Raw genomic sequence first — 17,070 nt, forward strand, 5'->3', positions numbered from 1 at the left:
GGGCTCTCTCCCTCTTTTTGCATTCCATCATCCACCCCAGAAGAAAATAAGCACTCACTCGAGCACAGGTGCTATCTCAACTTTTCACAAACAGTTTGTGTGACTGAATGAAATGTTTCACATGTATGAATGCATAAGTAGGCGTGTGTGAATGTTAGTGGTAGTATGTCCATTTAGACTTGCTTATGAGTGAACACTTTTGTAGCCAACAGGTGTGTTTGTAACGTTTGAGTGTGTGTGTGGACAGGCCTCACCAATTTTTGTTTTTTCATGCATCTTAACCTGTCAGTTGTGATTCTAAAGCTCCAGCAACTTGTTGCTTTCTGACGCTTCATGATCTCACCCTCGCTACTATAATCACCCGTCTAACCCCCGCCTATTTTTTATCCCTCTCTCTTCTTTCCTCCTTTTCTTTGCCGTCTGGTCCAACAAAAAATATTTACAAATGTAATTAACATGACTAAAGTTTAGCTGAAATTATAAAAGGGGTTTATTTAAATATACATCTAGTGTATCATAACATTCATAACCCCTATTGTAAAAGTAAAATATGTCCAACACAAAAGGCTTTCAGCTCTCATCTGTTTGCTCAGCTGTTGGACAGAACAAGTTTAAAAAAATAAATAAATGAAAAAAAGATTTACAATACAGGAAAAGCAAAGTGGACATATTCAACTCCACATTTTTAATTTCTGTCTATATCAAAGTAAAGTGTGTTACGTTAATTCCTTAGTTCATTCTTATGGATTACTGTGATAGAGGAAGAAGCTTTTGTCCAAAACAAGCTGTAAAAGATTTGTCATTTTTTTATAGAAGCATTAAAGTGTGGCTTTTTCGTGCAACTACCTAACATGACTGTAATGTCTTTATGGGCTGTGAGTCATAAATACATTACTAGCATAACAGCAGCCTTGACTAGTCGTACATTTCACTAAAGAATTCCCCAAGCTGTCAAGTCACATGGTGGAGTTACCAGGAACATAATTAGTAAGTAAAGAGCGCTGTGGTACTTTTAGCAAATTTTTGGCAAAATGTAAAATCAACATTGTCAACCCTTTAACACCTGAGTTTCAACCGTTCTTTTCAACCGTTTACGCAATTAACATAATCTCAACAAATTCTGAAGCTGAGAAAAGCAGCTGTGCGCTGATATCAAACACTTTACAGTAGTGAAATGCTTGAATCATAGTCATCGTCTACAGAAGGCTCCCATTTGTGTCTACAAAGATCTCATTCAAACTAAAAGTTGTTCAAAGGTCTGTTGTTTTCATGTAGATTTCAGCACATTCAGCACGTTTTCCAGAAACCAAACAAGCCGATCAAGGAATGAAGAAAGCAAAGAAATATATATTTTTTTAGACTAAAGGTGATGATTCTTCCAAGTGACAATTAGTAAATTGCACCACCTGCTGTGTCACAATAGAATGCAAAGAGACATGCAGACTTGACTGGGAGTAGCACATCTTAGCTACATATCTAGATTTAGGCAAGTCTTAAAGTAAAATGGAAGACATTTTTTGTTTAGAGAAATTAATTCAAATACCATGTCTGTATAAACTTGTATTAAGAGTTTGATATAAAAGAAACATCATTGCAGTAGAACAGCAAAGAATCCTGATGGAAAAGACTTATATTCCGATTTCAGAAGCTGCTAACTGAGTGTCCAAGAATTAGTCATCCTTAAACTCTACTGCACAATGCCAAGGAGTTCCTTTCAAAAATAAAAACTGTTTTATTAGTCAATTTCCATACATTTTTCAAATTTGAATGTGTGTAAAATGCAGAACAATTGCACCAATCGGGGCCTGACTTAACAAATGCAACACAATGTGTGCTGTGAGAAACAGGTAAGCTGAACAGTCATGAAGAAATCAAATGAATCACAGAGAAGAGAATTTGCTCATATTGTCTTTTACTTTGTAATGCTGAAAAACAAGAACAGTTTGGCCATTTGCCTCTTTTGTGGAACAAACATTCTGGTTGTTCAAGCTTTTTGTTGCAATAATAAACTCAAATTGTATTAAAAAAAAGAAAGAACAGAAGCAAAAGCATGCAAAATTGCACTAAAAAAAAACCTGTGAAACTGCAAGGTCATAAAAGGTTAACCACAAAAATGCAAAAATTCATGCTGAGTTGTGACAGCATGGATAACATTGTAAGAGACCCTCCTACATGCACAACAAACTGCATGTAGTTTCTTGTATAACAAGCCGGGTCTGGTTTAAACCCAGTTTTAACATTTGGCATAAAAAAAAAAAGAAATAGTTACACACTTGCATTGTTTTCTAAACATTTCATGGTTTTCTTAGACATTTGAGCTCAATATTGCTAATACGGTACACATCTGGGAATATTTACACACATCTTTACAGTAGAAATGCCTAATCTAGATCATTTTACTTTAAGAGGCCTAAAATCAATGGTATATTTATTTAAACATTAAAACAATACATAAGAAGTTATACAAAATAAAATAAAAAAGCAAAAACATTACCTATTTATTTTATTATACGTGTACTAAGATGCAAAATAAAAAAACTGTGTAGAAATTTCCAGAATCCACTTTTGTCTTCGCCTCTCATGTCCTCCTGGTAAATTTTATTAAGTCTGCAGACTTTTCAATTTTTTTGAGATGCTAAATGTAATAAAAGAAACACATTAAAATACAGTTGAACATGTTTTTTAAAAACAAAACTATAGAAGATATTTATTGCAGTTTTAAAATAATAAAAATAAATAAATCTTACCTCTTTCACAAGTTCTTCTATTTGTGAAGCACTCAGGCTAGATGAATTGATTCTGATGATCAGTGTCTTAATAAATTCTGTTAAAAAATAGTTTGATAGGCAAAACTTTCATTTTATCAAAAATAATAATATAATAGTCAACTTAACAGAAGAAATATTGTTTTCTTACAAAAGAATGTTCAACTTTTTAATGATAATTTCATTTTTGTAAAGGCAAAATATTAAACTAAAAATTATTTAAGAAAAAAGTTCCACTTACTGTGCACTTTGTCTGCAGGTGAAGTACAAATTAGTGTAGCAGAGGAGATGCCACATAGGACAAAATCATAGTTGTTAGTCAATATCTACAAGACCTAAAAAATGTATTATAAGATACTTGCAAAATATTCTATGTATATTTTACTAATTATTAAGTCATTGTCTTCAGATCCACCCTTATAAGAGTAAAAAGAGTTTAAATTAAAGTAAAACTCACAGTGGCAGAAAATGTATACAATCTAAAATTTAATGTTCAAAATAAAGGGATTTGCTTTATTATTATTTTACCATAGAAGATAAACCTGAAAACATGTGCTGTATAAAATGGGACAATGATAATTCACATCTGATCTATTATAAAATCAAAGCTATTTCATAAAGAAGAAATATAGTGTATTAAAATTTTGCAAATGTTGGTCTTCTACTAGGATGTTTTGGCTTAAGGAAAAACTACCAAAACTGTAAAAAAAATACAAAAAAATATCGAAGAAGAAAAAACTAAAAAAGAACTCTAGATATACAATAACTAGTTAACATAACATTTAGGGTATTTACACATTAACAAAATTCTAAAGACAGGAATGTATAATGGAAAATCCAATAATAACAAGAACTCTTACCAGTTACTGCAGACACAATGACTCCAGTGCTTGTGACGTTCTCAAACACAGAGAAGAGGGTAAATGTGTATTTTGTTTGAGGATGAAGGTTGATCACAGTGTAAGATATTGGTCCATTTCCTACTGGTGAAGTAATATTTTCCTGTCTGCCATTGAACTGAAGAACAAAGCTAACATTGTTGTCTACTTTAGCCCACTGCAGATTGATGCTTGTCTCATTTTGTCCAGTTGATGTTACATTTTCTGCATTTTGGGGAGCTGAAGATAAAACAATACCAGCCACAAGGCAAAGTTAATACCGAATTGTGTGTTTTTTTAATTGACTTTGATTGCTGACTTTGGTTTAAATTTGCTTTTATCAATTACATGAGGGTCATATCTTACCAGTTACTGCAGAAAAGAGGACTCCAGTGCTCGTGACGTTCTCAAACACAGAGATGAGTGTAAATGTGTATTTTGTTTGAGGATGAAGGTTGGTCACAGTGTAAGATATTGGTCCATTTCCTTTTGGTGAAGTAATATTTTCCTGTCTGCCATCAAATTGCAGAAAAAAGCTAACATTGTTGTCTACTTTAGCCCACTGCAGATTGATGCTTGTCTCATTTTGTCCAGTAGATGTGACATTTTCTACATTTTGGGGAGCTGAAGATAAAACAATACCAGGCAAAATACAATGTTAATACTGAATTGTGTGCTTTTTGAATTGACTTTGATTGCTGAAATTTGTTTGAAATGTCCTTTATCAATTTCATGAGGGTCATAACTTACCAGTTACTGCAGAAAAGAGGACTCCAGTGCTTGTGACGTTCTCAAACACAGAGATGAGGGTAAATGTGTATTTTGTTTGAGGATGAAGGTTGGTCACAGTGTAAGATATTGGTCCATTTCCTTTTGGTGAAGTAATATTTTCCTGTCTGCCATCAAACTGAAGAACAAAGCTAACATTGTTGTCTACTTTAGCCCACTGCAGATTGATGCTTGTCTCATTTTGTCCAGTTGATGTGACATTTCCTGCATTTTGGGGAGCTGAAGATAGAACAATTGCAAGAACAAGACAATAATAATAGTTAACTGTGTGCTTTTTGAATTGACTTTGATTGCTGACTTTGGTTTGAAATCGCTTTTATCAATTACATGAGGGTCACATCTTACCAGTTACTGCAGAAAAGAAGACTCCAGTGCTTGTGACGTTCTCAAACAGAGATGAGGGTAAATGTGTATTTTGTTTGAGGATGAAGGTTGGTCACAGTGTAAGATATTGGTCCATTTCCTTTTGGTGAAGTAATATTTTCCTGTCTGCCATCAAACTGCAGAACAAAGCTAACATTGTTGTTTACTTTAGCCCACTGCAGGTTGATGCTTGTCTCATTTTGTCCAGTAGATGTGACATTTTCTGCATTTTGGGGAGCTGAAGATAAAAAAATACCAGGACCCAGGGAAGGTTCATACCGAATTGTGTGTTTTTTTAATTGACTTTAATTGCTGACTTTGGTTTAAATATGCTTTTATCAATTACATGAAGGTATTATCTTACCAGTTACTGCAGAAAAGATGACTCCAGTGCTTGTGACGTTCTCAAACACAGAGATGAGGGTAAATGTGTATTTTGTTTGAGGATGAAGGTTGGTCACAGTGTAAGATATTGGTCCATTTCCTTTTGGTGAAGTAATATTTTCCTGTCTGCCATCAAATTGCAGAACAAAGCTAACGTTGTTGTCTACTTTAGCCCACTGCAGATTGATGCTTGTCTCATTTTGTCCAGTTGATGTGACATTTCCTGCATTTTGGGGAGCTGAAGATAGAACAATTGCAAGAACAAGACAATAATAATAGTTAACTGTGTGCTTTTTGAATTGACTTTGATTGCTGACTTTGGTTTGAAATCGCTTTTATCAATTACATGAGGGTCTTATCTTACCAGTTACTGCAGAAAAGATGACTCCAGTGCTCGTGACGTTCTCAAACACAGAGATGAGGGTAAATGTGTATTTTGTTTGAGGATGAAGGTTGGTCACAGTGTAAGATATTGGTCCATTTCCTTTTGGTGAAGTAATATTTTCCTGTCTGCCATCAAACCTAAGAACAAAGCTAACATTGTTGTCTACTTTAGCCCACTGCAGATTGATGCTTGTCTCATTTTGTCCAGTAGATGTGACATTTTCAGCATTTTGGGGAACTGAAGATGAAACAATAGCAAGAACAAGACAATGTTAATAGTTTACTGTGTTTTTTTTTAATTGACTTTAATTGCTGACTTTGGTTTCAATTTGCTTTTATCAATTACATGAAGGTCTTATCTTACCAGTTACTGCAGAAAAGAGGACTCCAGTGCTTGTGACGTTCTCAAACACAGAGATGAGTGTAAATGTGTATTTTGTTTGAGGATGAAGGTTGGTCACAGTGTAAGATATTGGTCCATTTCCTTTTGGTGAAGTAATATTTTCCTGTCTGCCATCAAACTGAAGAACAAAGCTAACATTGTTGTCTACTTTAGCCCACTGCAGATTGATGCTTGTCTCATTTTGTCCAGTTGATGTGACATTTCCTGCATTTTGGGGAGCTGAAGATAGAACAATTGCAAGAACAAGACAATAATAATAGTTAACTGTGTGCTTTTTGAATTGACTTTGATTGCTGACTTTGGTTTGAAATCGCTTTTATCAATTACATGAGGGTCTTATCTTACCAGTTACTGCAGAAAAGATGACTCCAGTGCTCGTGACGTTCTCAAACACAGAGATGAGGGTAAATGTGTATTTTGTTTGAGGATGAAGGTTGGTCACAGTGTAAGATATTGGTCCATTTCCTTTTGGTGAAGTATTATTTTCCTGTCTGCCATCAAATTGCAGAAAAAAGCTAACATTGTTGTCTACTTTAGCCCACTGCTGATTGATGCTTGTCTCATTTTGTCCAGTTGATGTGACATTTCCTGCATTTTGGGGAGCTGAAGATAGAACAATTGCAAGAACAAGACAATAATAATAGTTAACTGTGTGCTTTTTGAATTGACTTTGATTGCTGACTTTGGTTTGAAATCGCTTTTATCAATTACATGAGGGTCACATCTTACCAGTTACTGCAGAAAAGAAGACTCCAGTGCTTGTGACGTTCTCAAACACAGAGATGAGGGTAAATGTGTATTTTGTTTGAGGATGAAGGTTGGTCACAGTGTAAGATATTGGTCCATTTCCTTTTGGTGAAGTAATATTTTCCTGTCTGCCATCAAACTGAAGAACAAAGCTAACATTGTTGTCTACTTTAGCCCACTGCAGATTGATGCTTGTCTCATTTTGTCCAGTTGATGTGACATTATTTGCATTTTGGGGAACTGAAGATGAAACAATAGCAAGAACAAGACAATGTTAATAGTTAACTGTGTGTTTTTTTAATTGACTTTGATTGCTGACTTTGGTTTCAATTTGCTTTTATCAATTACATGAAGGTCTTATCTTACCAGTTACTGCAGAAAAGAAGACTCCAGTGCTTGTGACGTTCTCAAACACAGAGATGAGGGTAAATGTGTATTTTGTTTGAGGATGAAGGTTGGTCACAGTGTAAGATATTGGTCCATTTCCTTTTGGTGAAGTAATATTTTCCTGTCTGCCATCAAACTGCAGAACAAAGCTAACATTGTTGTCTACTTTAGCCCACTGCAGGTTGATGCTTGTCTCATTTTGTCCAGTTGATGTGACATTATCTGCATTTTGGGGAACTGAAGATGAAACAATAGCAAGAACAAGACAATGTTAATAGTTAACTGTGTGTTTTTTTAATTGACTTTGATTGCTGACTTTGGTTTCAATTTGCTTTTATCAATTACATGAAGGTCTTATCTTACCAGTTACTGCAGAAAAGAAGACTCCAGTGCTTGTGACGTTCTCAAACACAGAGATGAGGGTAAATGTGTATTTTGTTTGAGGATGAAGGTTGGTCACAGTGTAAAATATTGGTCCATTTCCTTTTGGTGAAGTAATATTTTCCTGTCTGCCATCAAACTGAAGAACAAAGCTAACATTGTTGTCTACTTTAGCCCACTGCAGGTTGATGCTTGTCTCATTTTGTCCAGTAGATGTGACATTTTCTGCATTTTGGGGAGCTGAAGATAAAAAAATACCAGGACCCAGGGAAGGTTCATACCGAATTGTGTGTTTTTTTAATTGACTTTAATTGCTGACTTTGGTTTAAATATGCTTTTATCAATTACATGAAGGTATTATCTTACCAGTTACTGCAGAAAAGATGACTCCAGTGCTTGTGACGTTCTCAAACACAGAGATGAGGGTAAATGTGTATTTTGTTTGAGGATGAAGGTTGGTCACAGTGTAAGATATTGGTCCATTTCCTTTTGGTGAAGTAATATTTTCCTGTCTGCCATCAAATTGCAGAACAAAGCTAACGTTGTTGTCTACTTTAGCCCACTGCAGATTGATGCTTGTCTCATTTTGTCCAGTTGATGTGACATTTCCTGCATTTTGGGGAGCTGAAGATAGAACAATTGCAAGAACAAGACAATAATAATAGTTAACTGTGTGCTTTTTGAATTGACTTTGATTGCTGACTTTGGTTTGAAATCGCTTTTATCAATTACATGAGGGTCTTATCTTACCAGTTACTGCAGAAAAGAGGACTCCAGTGCTTGTGACGTTCTCAAACACAGAGATGAGTGTAAATGTGTATTTTGTTTGAGGATGAAGGTTGGTCACAGTGTAAGATATTGGTCCATTTCCTTTTGGTGAAGTAATATTTTCCTGTCTGCCATCAAACTGAAGAACAAAGCTAACATTGTTGTCTACTTTAGCCCACTGCAGATTGATGCTTGTCTCATTTTGTCCAGTTGATGTGACATTATTTGCATTTTGGGGAACTGAAGATGAAACAATAGCAAGAACAAGACAATGTTAATAGTTAACTGTGTGTTTTTTTAATTGACTTTGATTGCTGACTTTGGTTTCAATTTGCTTTTATCAATTACATGAAGGTCTTATCTTACCAGTTACTGCAGAAAAGAAGACTCCAGTGCTTGTGACGTTCTCAAACACAGAGATGAGTGTAAATGTGTATTTTGTTTGAGGATGAAGGTTGGTCACAGTGTAAAATATTGATCCATATCCTTTTGGTGAAGTAATATTTTCCTGTCTGCCATCAAACCTAAGAACAAAGCTAACATTGTTGTCTACTTTAGCCCACTGCAGATTGATGCTTGTCTCATTTTGTCCAGTTGATGTGACATTTCCTGCATTTTGGGGAGCTGAAGATAGAACAATAGCAAGAACAAGACAATGACAATAGTTAACTGTGTGTTTTTTTAATTGACTTTGATTGCTGACTTTGGTTTCAATTTGCTTTTATCAATTACATGAAGGTCTTATCTTACCAGTTACTGCAGAAAAGAGGACTCCAGTGCTTGTGACATTCTCAAACACAGAGATGAGGGTAAATGTGTATTTTGTTTGAGGATGAAGGTTGGTCACAGTGTAAGATATTGGTCCATTTCCTTTTGGTGAAGTAATATTTTCCTGTCTGCCATCAAACTGAAGAACAAAGCTAACATTGTTGTCTACTTTAGCCCATTGCAGATTGATGCTTGTCTCATTTTGTCCAGTTGATGTTACATTTTCTACATTTTGGGGAGCTGAAGGTGAAACAATAGCAAAAACAAAGACAATGTTAATAGTTAACTGTGTGTTTTTTAATTAACTTTAATTGCTGACATTGGTTTGAAATGGTGTTTATCTATTTCATGAGGGTCATAACTTACCAGTTACTGCAGAAAAGATGACTCCAGTGCTTGTGACGTTCTCAAACACAGAGATGAGTGTAAATGTGTATTTTGTTTGAGGATGAAGGTTGGTCACAGTGTAAAATATTGATCCATATCCTTTTGGTGAAGTAATATTTTCCTGTCTGCCATCAAACTGAAGAACAAAGCTAACATTGTTGTCTACTTTAGCCCACTGCAGGTTGATGCTTGTCTCATTTTGTCCAGTTGATGTGACATTTTCTGCATTTTGGGGAGCTGAAGATAAAACAATAGCAAGAACAAGACAATGTTAATTGTTAACTGTGTGTTTTTTTAATTGACTTTGATTGCTGACTTTGGTTTCAATTTGCTTTTATCAATTACATGAAAGTCACATCTTACCAGTTACTGCAGAAAAGATGACTCCAGTGCTTGCGATGTTCTCAAACACAGAGATGAGGGTAAATGTGTATTTTGTTTGAGGATGAAGGTTGGTCACAGTGTAAGATATTGGTCCATTTCCTTTTGGTGAAGTAATATTTTCCTGTCTGCCATCAAACTGAAGAACAAAGCTAACATTGTTGTCTACTTTAGCCCACTGCAGGTTGATGCTTGTCTCATTTTGTCCAGTAGATGTGACATTTTCTGCATTTTGGGGAGCTGAAGATAAAAAAATACCAGGCACAGCACAGTACTATTAGTTCATGTTCATTATCATTTAAAATGTAGTGTTTGAAGAGCAAAATAAACTTTTAACAAAACCGGCTACTGTAAACACATCCTGGGAAAAAGTAAAATTAGCCAAGCACAGAGTCTTACCAGTAAATGCAGTAACTGTCACCCCACTGCTTCTTATTCCTTCAAACACACAGAAGAGAGTAAAGGTGTATTTTGTCCGAGCAGTGAGTGATGTGACCATGTATGATACAGGTCCTCCTCCTTCTGTTGCGCTGATGTTTGTCTCTGTTCCATTAAACTGCAGGATGAAGCTGACATTTGTGTTCATTCTACTCCATTCAAGAGTAATGCTGGTCTCAGTCTTTGCAGATGCTCTAAAGTTTTCTGCATTTTGAGGGGCTAAAAATAAGCAGATGAAATATTAAAGTTTTAAAATATAAGCAAGAAATATATATTTAGTAAAAAAAAACCATTATAAAGTTGTAAATAGATTTTCATTTAAACAAATTAATTTAAAATTTTGTATCCACATTTACACATTCACTGGAGGAGCAGAAAACTCAGTTAACCCATAGTCTGGAATCCCCCAGTAATTCTAACCATTGACACTGAATTTGAACGAGGGAGGGGTTAAGTCACAATTTCTCTAAGAGTTTATCGTGGCCTGTTAGGATCTCTGTCGCATTTGTGTATATGTTTTCTTTGGGGTTTAGTTGTATTGTCATTTATCTTTGTGTTATTATGGAGAGGTAGTTACAGTATCTGTTATGGAGGTAATTTTTGTTTACCCAGGTGATCAGGACTAAAGGTAGAAGGACTGGTGGCTGCTCTGGATTGGAGGAAGATTGGTGGACGACTTTAAATACCTTTTTAGTCCAACCCAGGCAATGGGAGAGGGGGTGGGTTTGACTGGAGTTAGTATTATTTGGTGGTTTGAAGGCTGACTGATTTGGGTTTTCCTTTTTTTCTAACTTCTCCTGTCCAGCAGCTTAGCAAACAGTTCAGAGCTAAAGGCCTCTAGTGTTAGACAGATTTTACTGTTACACTAGGCTGGATGGATATGAATCTTCTGACACACAAAGTGTATTTTTTGTGTAAACCCCTTTTGTATTTAAAGCTCAACTTTATTTATATTGATATTGTTTGTGTTCCTTTTTTGTTTGACCAGACAGAATAGAAGGAGAGGAGACAGTGGAATATTAGAGACAGATGATAAAAGAAAAGGAAAAAAAGAGGGAGGGTTGAGGAAGTTGGAGGATGATTAAAGAAATGGTGGGAGGAGGGAACAGAATAAAAAAACAACAAGTTGCTGGAGGTGTATCATCATAACTGTCTATTTTTGCCTTTTTAATGTCCCCTCGTCCCATAGATGAGAGGTGCATAACAGCCTGAGTATGGATTCAAACCATCATTACTGACAGAAATAAGAAGGCACCTAACAGTACTTCTGAAGAAGAGTAACTTGGACCCAAAAATCATAGACAATTACAGACCTGTATCCAACTTACCATTTTTAGGAAAAATTATTGAAAAACTTGTTTTTATTCAATTACATGATTTTTTAAATGAACATCATGTTCTTGAAAAGTGTCAGTTTGGTTTTAGGATAAATCACAGTACTGAGACGGCCCTTTTAAAAATTTTAAATGATCTCAGAAATACTTATGACTCGCAGAAACTTTCTGTTCTGGTGCTGCTGGATCTTAGTGCCGCCTTCGATACGGTTAACTGGTTTCACTCCTATCTCACAGATCGCCATTTTTTTGTAAGTATGGATACTCTGTCCTCAGGAGTCCATGAAATAAGTTGCGGGGTTCCCCAGGGTTCAATCTTGGGTCCAATACTTTTTAACTTGTATATGTTGCCTCTTGGGGATGTCATCAGGAGACACGGCATTGACTTTCACAGCTATGCTGATGATAGACAGCTTAACATCGCCGTGTCTCCTGATGACCTTGAACCTGTTAACACTCTTTTAAACTGCATTTTAGATATAAAGCTGTGGATGGCAGAAAACTTCTTACAGCTCAACCAGGACAAAACTGAAGTTTTAATCATCGGTCCTGAAGACAATATGATTTTACCCAAACTTAGGAATTTTAAATCTTCTCATTGTGTGAGAAACCTGGGCGTTCTTTTTGACTCTGAGCTGAATTTTATTCCTCACATCAGAAACGTTGTGAAAACAGGATTTTATCATCTTAAAAACATTGCCAGAGTCCGCCCGTTCCTCTCTCTTGCCAGCACAGAGGTGCTAATGCATGCTTTTATTTAGTCGTTTAGATTATTGTAATGCCCTGCTCTCTGGTTTACCGAAAAAGTCTATCTCAAATCTGCAACTATTACAGAACTCTGCGGCACGAGTTCTGACGAGGACCAGACGGTGGGAACACATTACACCGATTTTAAGGTCGCTGCATTGGCTCCCTGTGCGTTTCAGGATTGATTTTAAAGTTCTTTTAATGGTTTATAAATGTTTTTATGGTCTTGGGCCTTCTTATTTAAATGATGTTATTTTAAAATACGAACCCTCACGGACCCTGAGGTCCTCTGGCACTGGCCTCTTGGTTGTCCCTAAGGTGAGGACCAAAACACACGGTGAGGCTTCGTTCTGCCATTACGGCCCTCGCCTGTGGAACGGCCTGCCAGAGAGCCTCAGGGCCGCAGAGACTGTAGAGGTTTTTAGGAGGAGGCGCAAGACCCACCTTTTTAGTTTGGCTTTTACATGACTTTGATCATTTCCTATGTCTTTTTTTCTTTTTTGTCTTTTTAACTTGTCCTGTCCAACAGCTGGGCAGGCAGATGAGAGCTGACGGCCTCTTGTGTTGGACATATTTTACTTTAACAAGAGGGGTAATTAATCTTCAGACAAACCAAAGGTATGTCTGAATAAACCCCTTTTGTAATTGATGCCAAACTTTATTAATTTCAATCATGTTTGAAAATCTTTAGTGTTGGACCGGACGGAAAAAGAAAGAAGGGAAGAAGAGAGAGGGATGTTAGAGAGAGGGGGGGTAAGAGGGTGATAATAGGAGGGGGGGGATAAGACCATGAAGCAGCATAAAGCAACAAGTTTACTGGTTGTTTATCATTACGGTAAGGTTCAAATGTAGTACAAAAAGGGCGGGGCCTGTCCACACACACACTCAAATGTTATCAACACACCTGCTGGCTGAAAAAAAAAAAGGGTCCACATGTCAACATGTACACAAAACAGATAGTGTTCACACACGCATACTTAAGCCTTTAAACAAACTAGTGTGAAATATTTCAGTTATTCAATCAAACAACATTCAATCAAACTGTTGTTTGCATGATTGTTGTTTTGAGCACAGGTGAGCTAACACCTGTGCTCAGGTGAGTGTTTATGTTTTTCTAAAATGGACGGTGGAATGTGAAAAGAAGGAAGGAGAGTGCCCAGCCATCCCCACACCAAGACCCCCGCCGCATCAGCAGCGGCAGCCGGAACCCCCAACGCCACACGGCAGCAGGCAGGGAACAACCGCCCCCCCCGGGCGACCCAGCCCGCTACCCAGGCCAGGGCCAGCAGGACCACCGCGAGGCCCCCAGAGCCAGAGAGCAGGGAGGCACGGAGGGAAAGGGAGCGCTGCCCCAGCCCAACCAGGAGGGCAGCCCCCCACCGCGCCGGGAGAGCCCAACGCAGGGCCCCACCCGAGAAGGGCGCCCACAGCCCCAGACGAGCAGCCCACCACCCTCCAGGAATTCTGGGCATCCCCCCGCCCCAACCCCAGGTACGAGCCAGGACCCCCCAAGGGAGACCCGCCCCACACTCCAGGCAGCCACCCACCCGGCCCACGGTTGGTCCAGGGAGGAGCAAGGCAGGGGCCAGCCACCCCCGCCCAGGAGGGGAGTGCCCCGGGGAGAAAGGGGCCCCACCAGGGGTGTTGTTAACTTGGCCCGACCAGGCTCGGCCACAGTTAGAGACTTGGCGGGGCCCAGCACCTATGTCTTTTTTATTTTTTATCTATCTATTTATTAATTTATTTACATATTTATTCATTTATTGATTTGTAAGGACTATTATTATCTCTGTTTATAATATGCAATTCTTTTTATTGTTATTTTACCAATGATATGTAGGTTATGTTTTAATCAGTTTACGTATTTTATTTTTTAATTACTAAAATTATTTAATCTTATTTTATTTTTTATCTTTTTTCAATTTTTATTGTTGTTATTTTATGATAATTTTTATTCTGATGTTTTTAACTCCAGTGTTTCCCTTTCGAAGATCCATTTTTCTGGGGCACCACCGGCTTGACCTGTAGGGGGTGCTGTTGCTGCGGTGCCCGTTCTCGTTGGGCGGGCTGGGGTACCGCTCTATGGTCTAATAGCCATGGAGCAGGCCCTGGACTGCTCTGTGCTGGGCGGGCGCTGTGGTAGTGACCCCTGTGGTCCGGCTGGGCTTTGGAATAAATGGATCCCCATGATATCGTTTCCTCACAGCAGTACCAGGCCAGACCTTCTTTAAGCTGCAGTTCTTTGTTTCTGTTAAGGGTTCTACTGGGGGAACTGGGTAGGTGGGGTGTAGGTGGGGGTGGGGATGAGGGAGGGGTCCCATCTTTGTGTGATTGTCTTTTGTTTGCTGTTTTTAACAATCTTCGGTTTATATGGCTGTTTTATCTGCTTTTATGTTAAGCGCTTTTCGTTTTTAACTGAAATGAAAGGCGCTATATAAATAAATAAAGTTGAGTTTGAGTTTACTGTTTGTTTTGATTTTTCTGCTTTATCAGTTTCTGGCCATGTGCTGGAATCAACAACACAACTTCTAATACCTTTGTCTCAATATGTGGTTTTTCTTACATTCAATAACATTCAAACTGAATTCCTATAGGAAAAATAAATAAAAATCGAGATCTTTTTACCTGTTGTTACGGTCAGTTGTACTCCGGTGCTTCTGTTGTTTCCATAAACAGAGTAAAGATTGAATGTGTATGTTGTTCCAGCACTGAGAGATGAGACTGTGAAAGTTACTGGTCCATCACCATCAGGGGCTGCAATCATCCTCTCTGTACCATTAAACTGGAGCACATAGCTGGCATTGATGATCTTACTCCACTGCAGAGTGACAGTAGTCTCTGTTATTCTCAATGAAGTAAAGTTTTTCACATTCAGAGGAACTGAGAATGAAACAAAAAATAGAATATTTGATTTTATTACATGTATCAATAACACCATGTCTCATTTTTTAACTGACAACAGTAATATGCATAATTATAATCAGTGCAGTACTTGAACATACATACCTGTTTTGTAACAAAGAAATGGAAATTGAGAAGAGCAGTCATTATTTGACCATTGTCCCGGCTTCTCTACAGTAACACATTGATCTCCAGTAGAGCCTGGTTGACTGACTATGTTGTACTGAAAAACAGATTGGCTCCCATCAGACCACACTTTCTGGCGATACAGGCCAATCCAGACCGTCTGACCTCCTGAGAGGTTTTCAATTATATTTTTTTCTGCACTATTTCGTATGCTGCAAAAAGAAAATATTTACATTACACCACAAAAATTACAAAGCTTAAATGGCGAATTCTTTGTAATGATGTTCACTGTTTCTTTTTTAGTATCTTCTAAGCAAACCTCCCATTATTAGAACAAAGAAAAAAAAATCATCTCTAAAAATGTTCAACTTCTTTCTATTTTTTGGTTGCAGCCTTTAGAAGTCAGGTTATCCGCCTCCATTTACCCCTATATTTTACATCACTAAGCATCTTTCACTGCAGCAATGAATTTACTCTTTTGTCTTTCTTTACAGCTCCTGCCTGGCAGATTTTCTATAATTGTACAAATTACTGTAACTATGGTACAATTTTAAAAGTAATACTGCAGTAGGATTTTTTTTATATTAGTTTTCTATGCAATAAAAAACATTGCTTTGCACATCAAATTGTAAATTTTGATACTAATTACTTAGCAAATTTAAATTTCAAAGTAAGTCACCACTTTTGTGGGACAATGAATGAAAAATAGAATTTTTACAACAATTAAACAGTTTTTTGCTTTGTGTGGCTCAATCTTTTATTGCTTTATGATGACTGATTAATGAAACTGAGTTAAATTGAGCTTCAGAATCAAATTTAAATACGATATTGCATAGACGGTAGAAGAGTTAGGACAACTCAAAGAATGTCAAGACTGGAGCTAAAGTACCAGTATTAAAGGGTTCATCTTGGGACACCGAAATATACCTGAACTATTTCCTGATTATAAGTGAAAGTTTTCTTGTTAGAAAACTAGGAATTGGAGGCCACAAGGTACAGTTTAAGGCATTACAAAAATGAGAAATAGCTTCAAGAGTCAGAAACTGTGCAACAGAAAAAAAGTGTATATAGAAGACAAACTGTCAATGCATCCTAAATTTACATCAACTAATGTTTTTTTTTCCTTTAGAGAAGAGGTTTTTCTGGAAAGCAGATCCAAGGTGAAGGAAAGATTAGTGCAACTGTACCTTGCTAAATCCACATAATATTTCCTGCAGTGTTTCTGTGCGTCTGTCCAGTTTAATTGAGTGTCACTCAGAATGTAACTGGGTGTGCCAGCAACCGTACCTGCAAATACATAAAAGAACAACACACATTACAAAAAAAAAAGAAACATTTTTTTTGGTTTAAAATTGTTTCAATTGAAGATTTTTCTCAGTTTAAACAACATCCAATGCTTAGTAAATCAGAGGTGTTTTTTGCAGAAAAAGGGAACACCGGCTGGATTTTGTGCAGCAGAATTAAAGATCAATAACAGTTTCTAGGGTCAACAGTTCTATGTTGCCAAAAATACTTCACATAAACAGGCAACAAGTTCAATATAAGCTCAGCAGACACTTGTAATTACTAAATGATATTCGGATCAATTAGTAGATTTCAAAGAAATGTTTTACTTCATTGTAACATTCTGACAGATAATTATAAACATTTTGAAGCAAAGTTATTAATCTTCAGCTTAAAGTACAACAAATGGAGCTGAAACTCAAACGTCTTGAAATGGGAGAAATATAAGCTGCTCA

At 37.0% G+C, this 17,070-nt stretch overlaps 1 protein-coding gene and 1 long non-coding RNA gene across 2 annotated transcripts in view; both read right to left on the bottom strand.

Moving 5' to 3' along the window:
* The window catches only part of LOC101161675, a 317,233-nt gene that overhangs the window by 188,546 nt on the left and 111,617 nt on the right, over positions 1-17,070 (bottom strand). The window lies entirely within an intron of this gene.
* LOC111949214 lies at positions 1,906-3,825 on the bottom strand. Its single transcript, XR_002875232.1, has 4 exons — positions 3,626-3,825; positions 3,007-3,018; positions 2,748-2,824; positions 1,906-2,635 (listed from the first exon to the last, which is right to left on the bottom strand). It is a non-coding gene; the product is annotated as an uncharacterized LOC111949214 (long non-coding RNA).

Source organism: Oryzias latipes, chromosome 18 (genome assembly GCF_002234675.1).
Source record: "Oryzias latipes chromosome 18, ASM223467v1".
NCBI classification, from domain to species: domain Eukaryota; kingdom Metazoa; phylum Chordata; class Actinopteri; order Beloniformes; family Adrianichthyidae; genus Oryzias; species Oryzias latipes.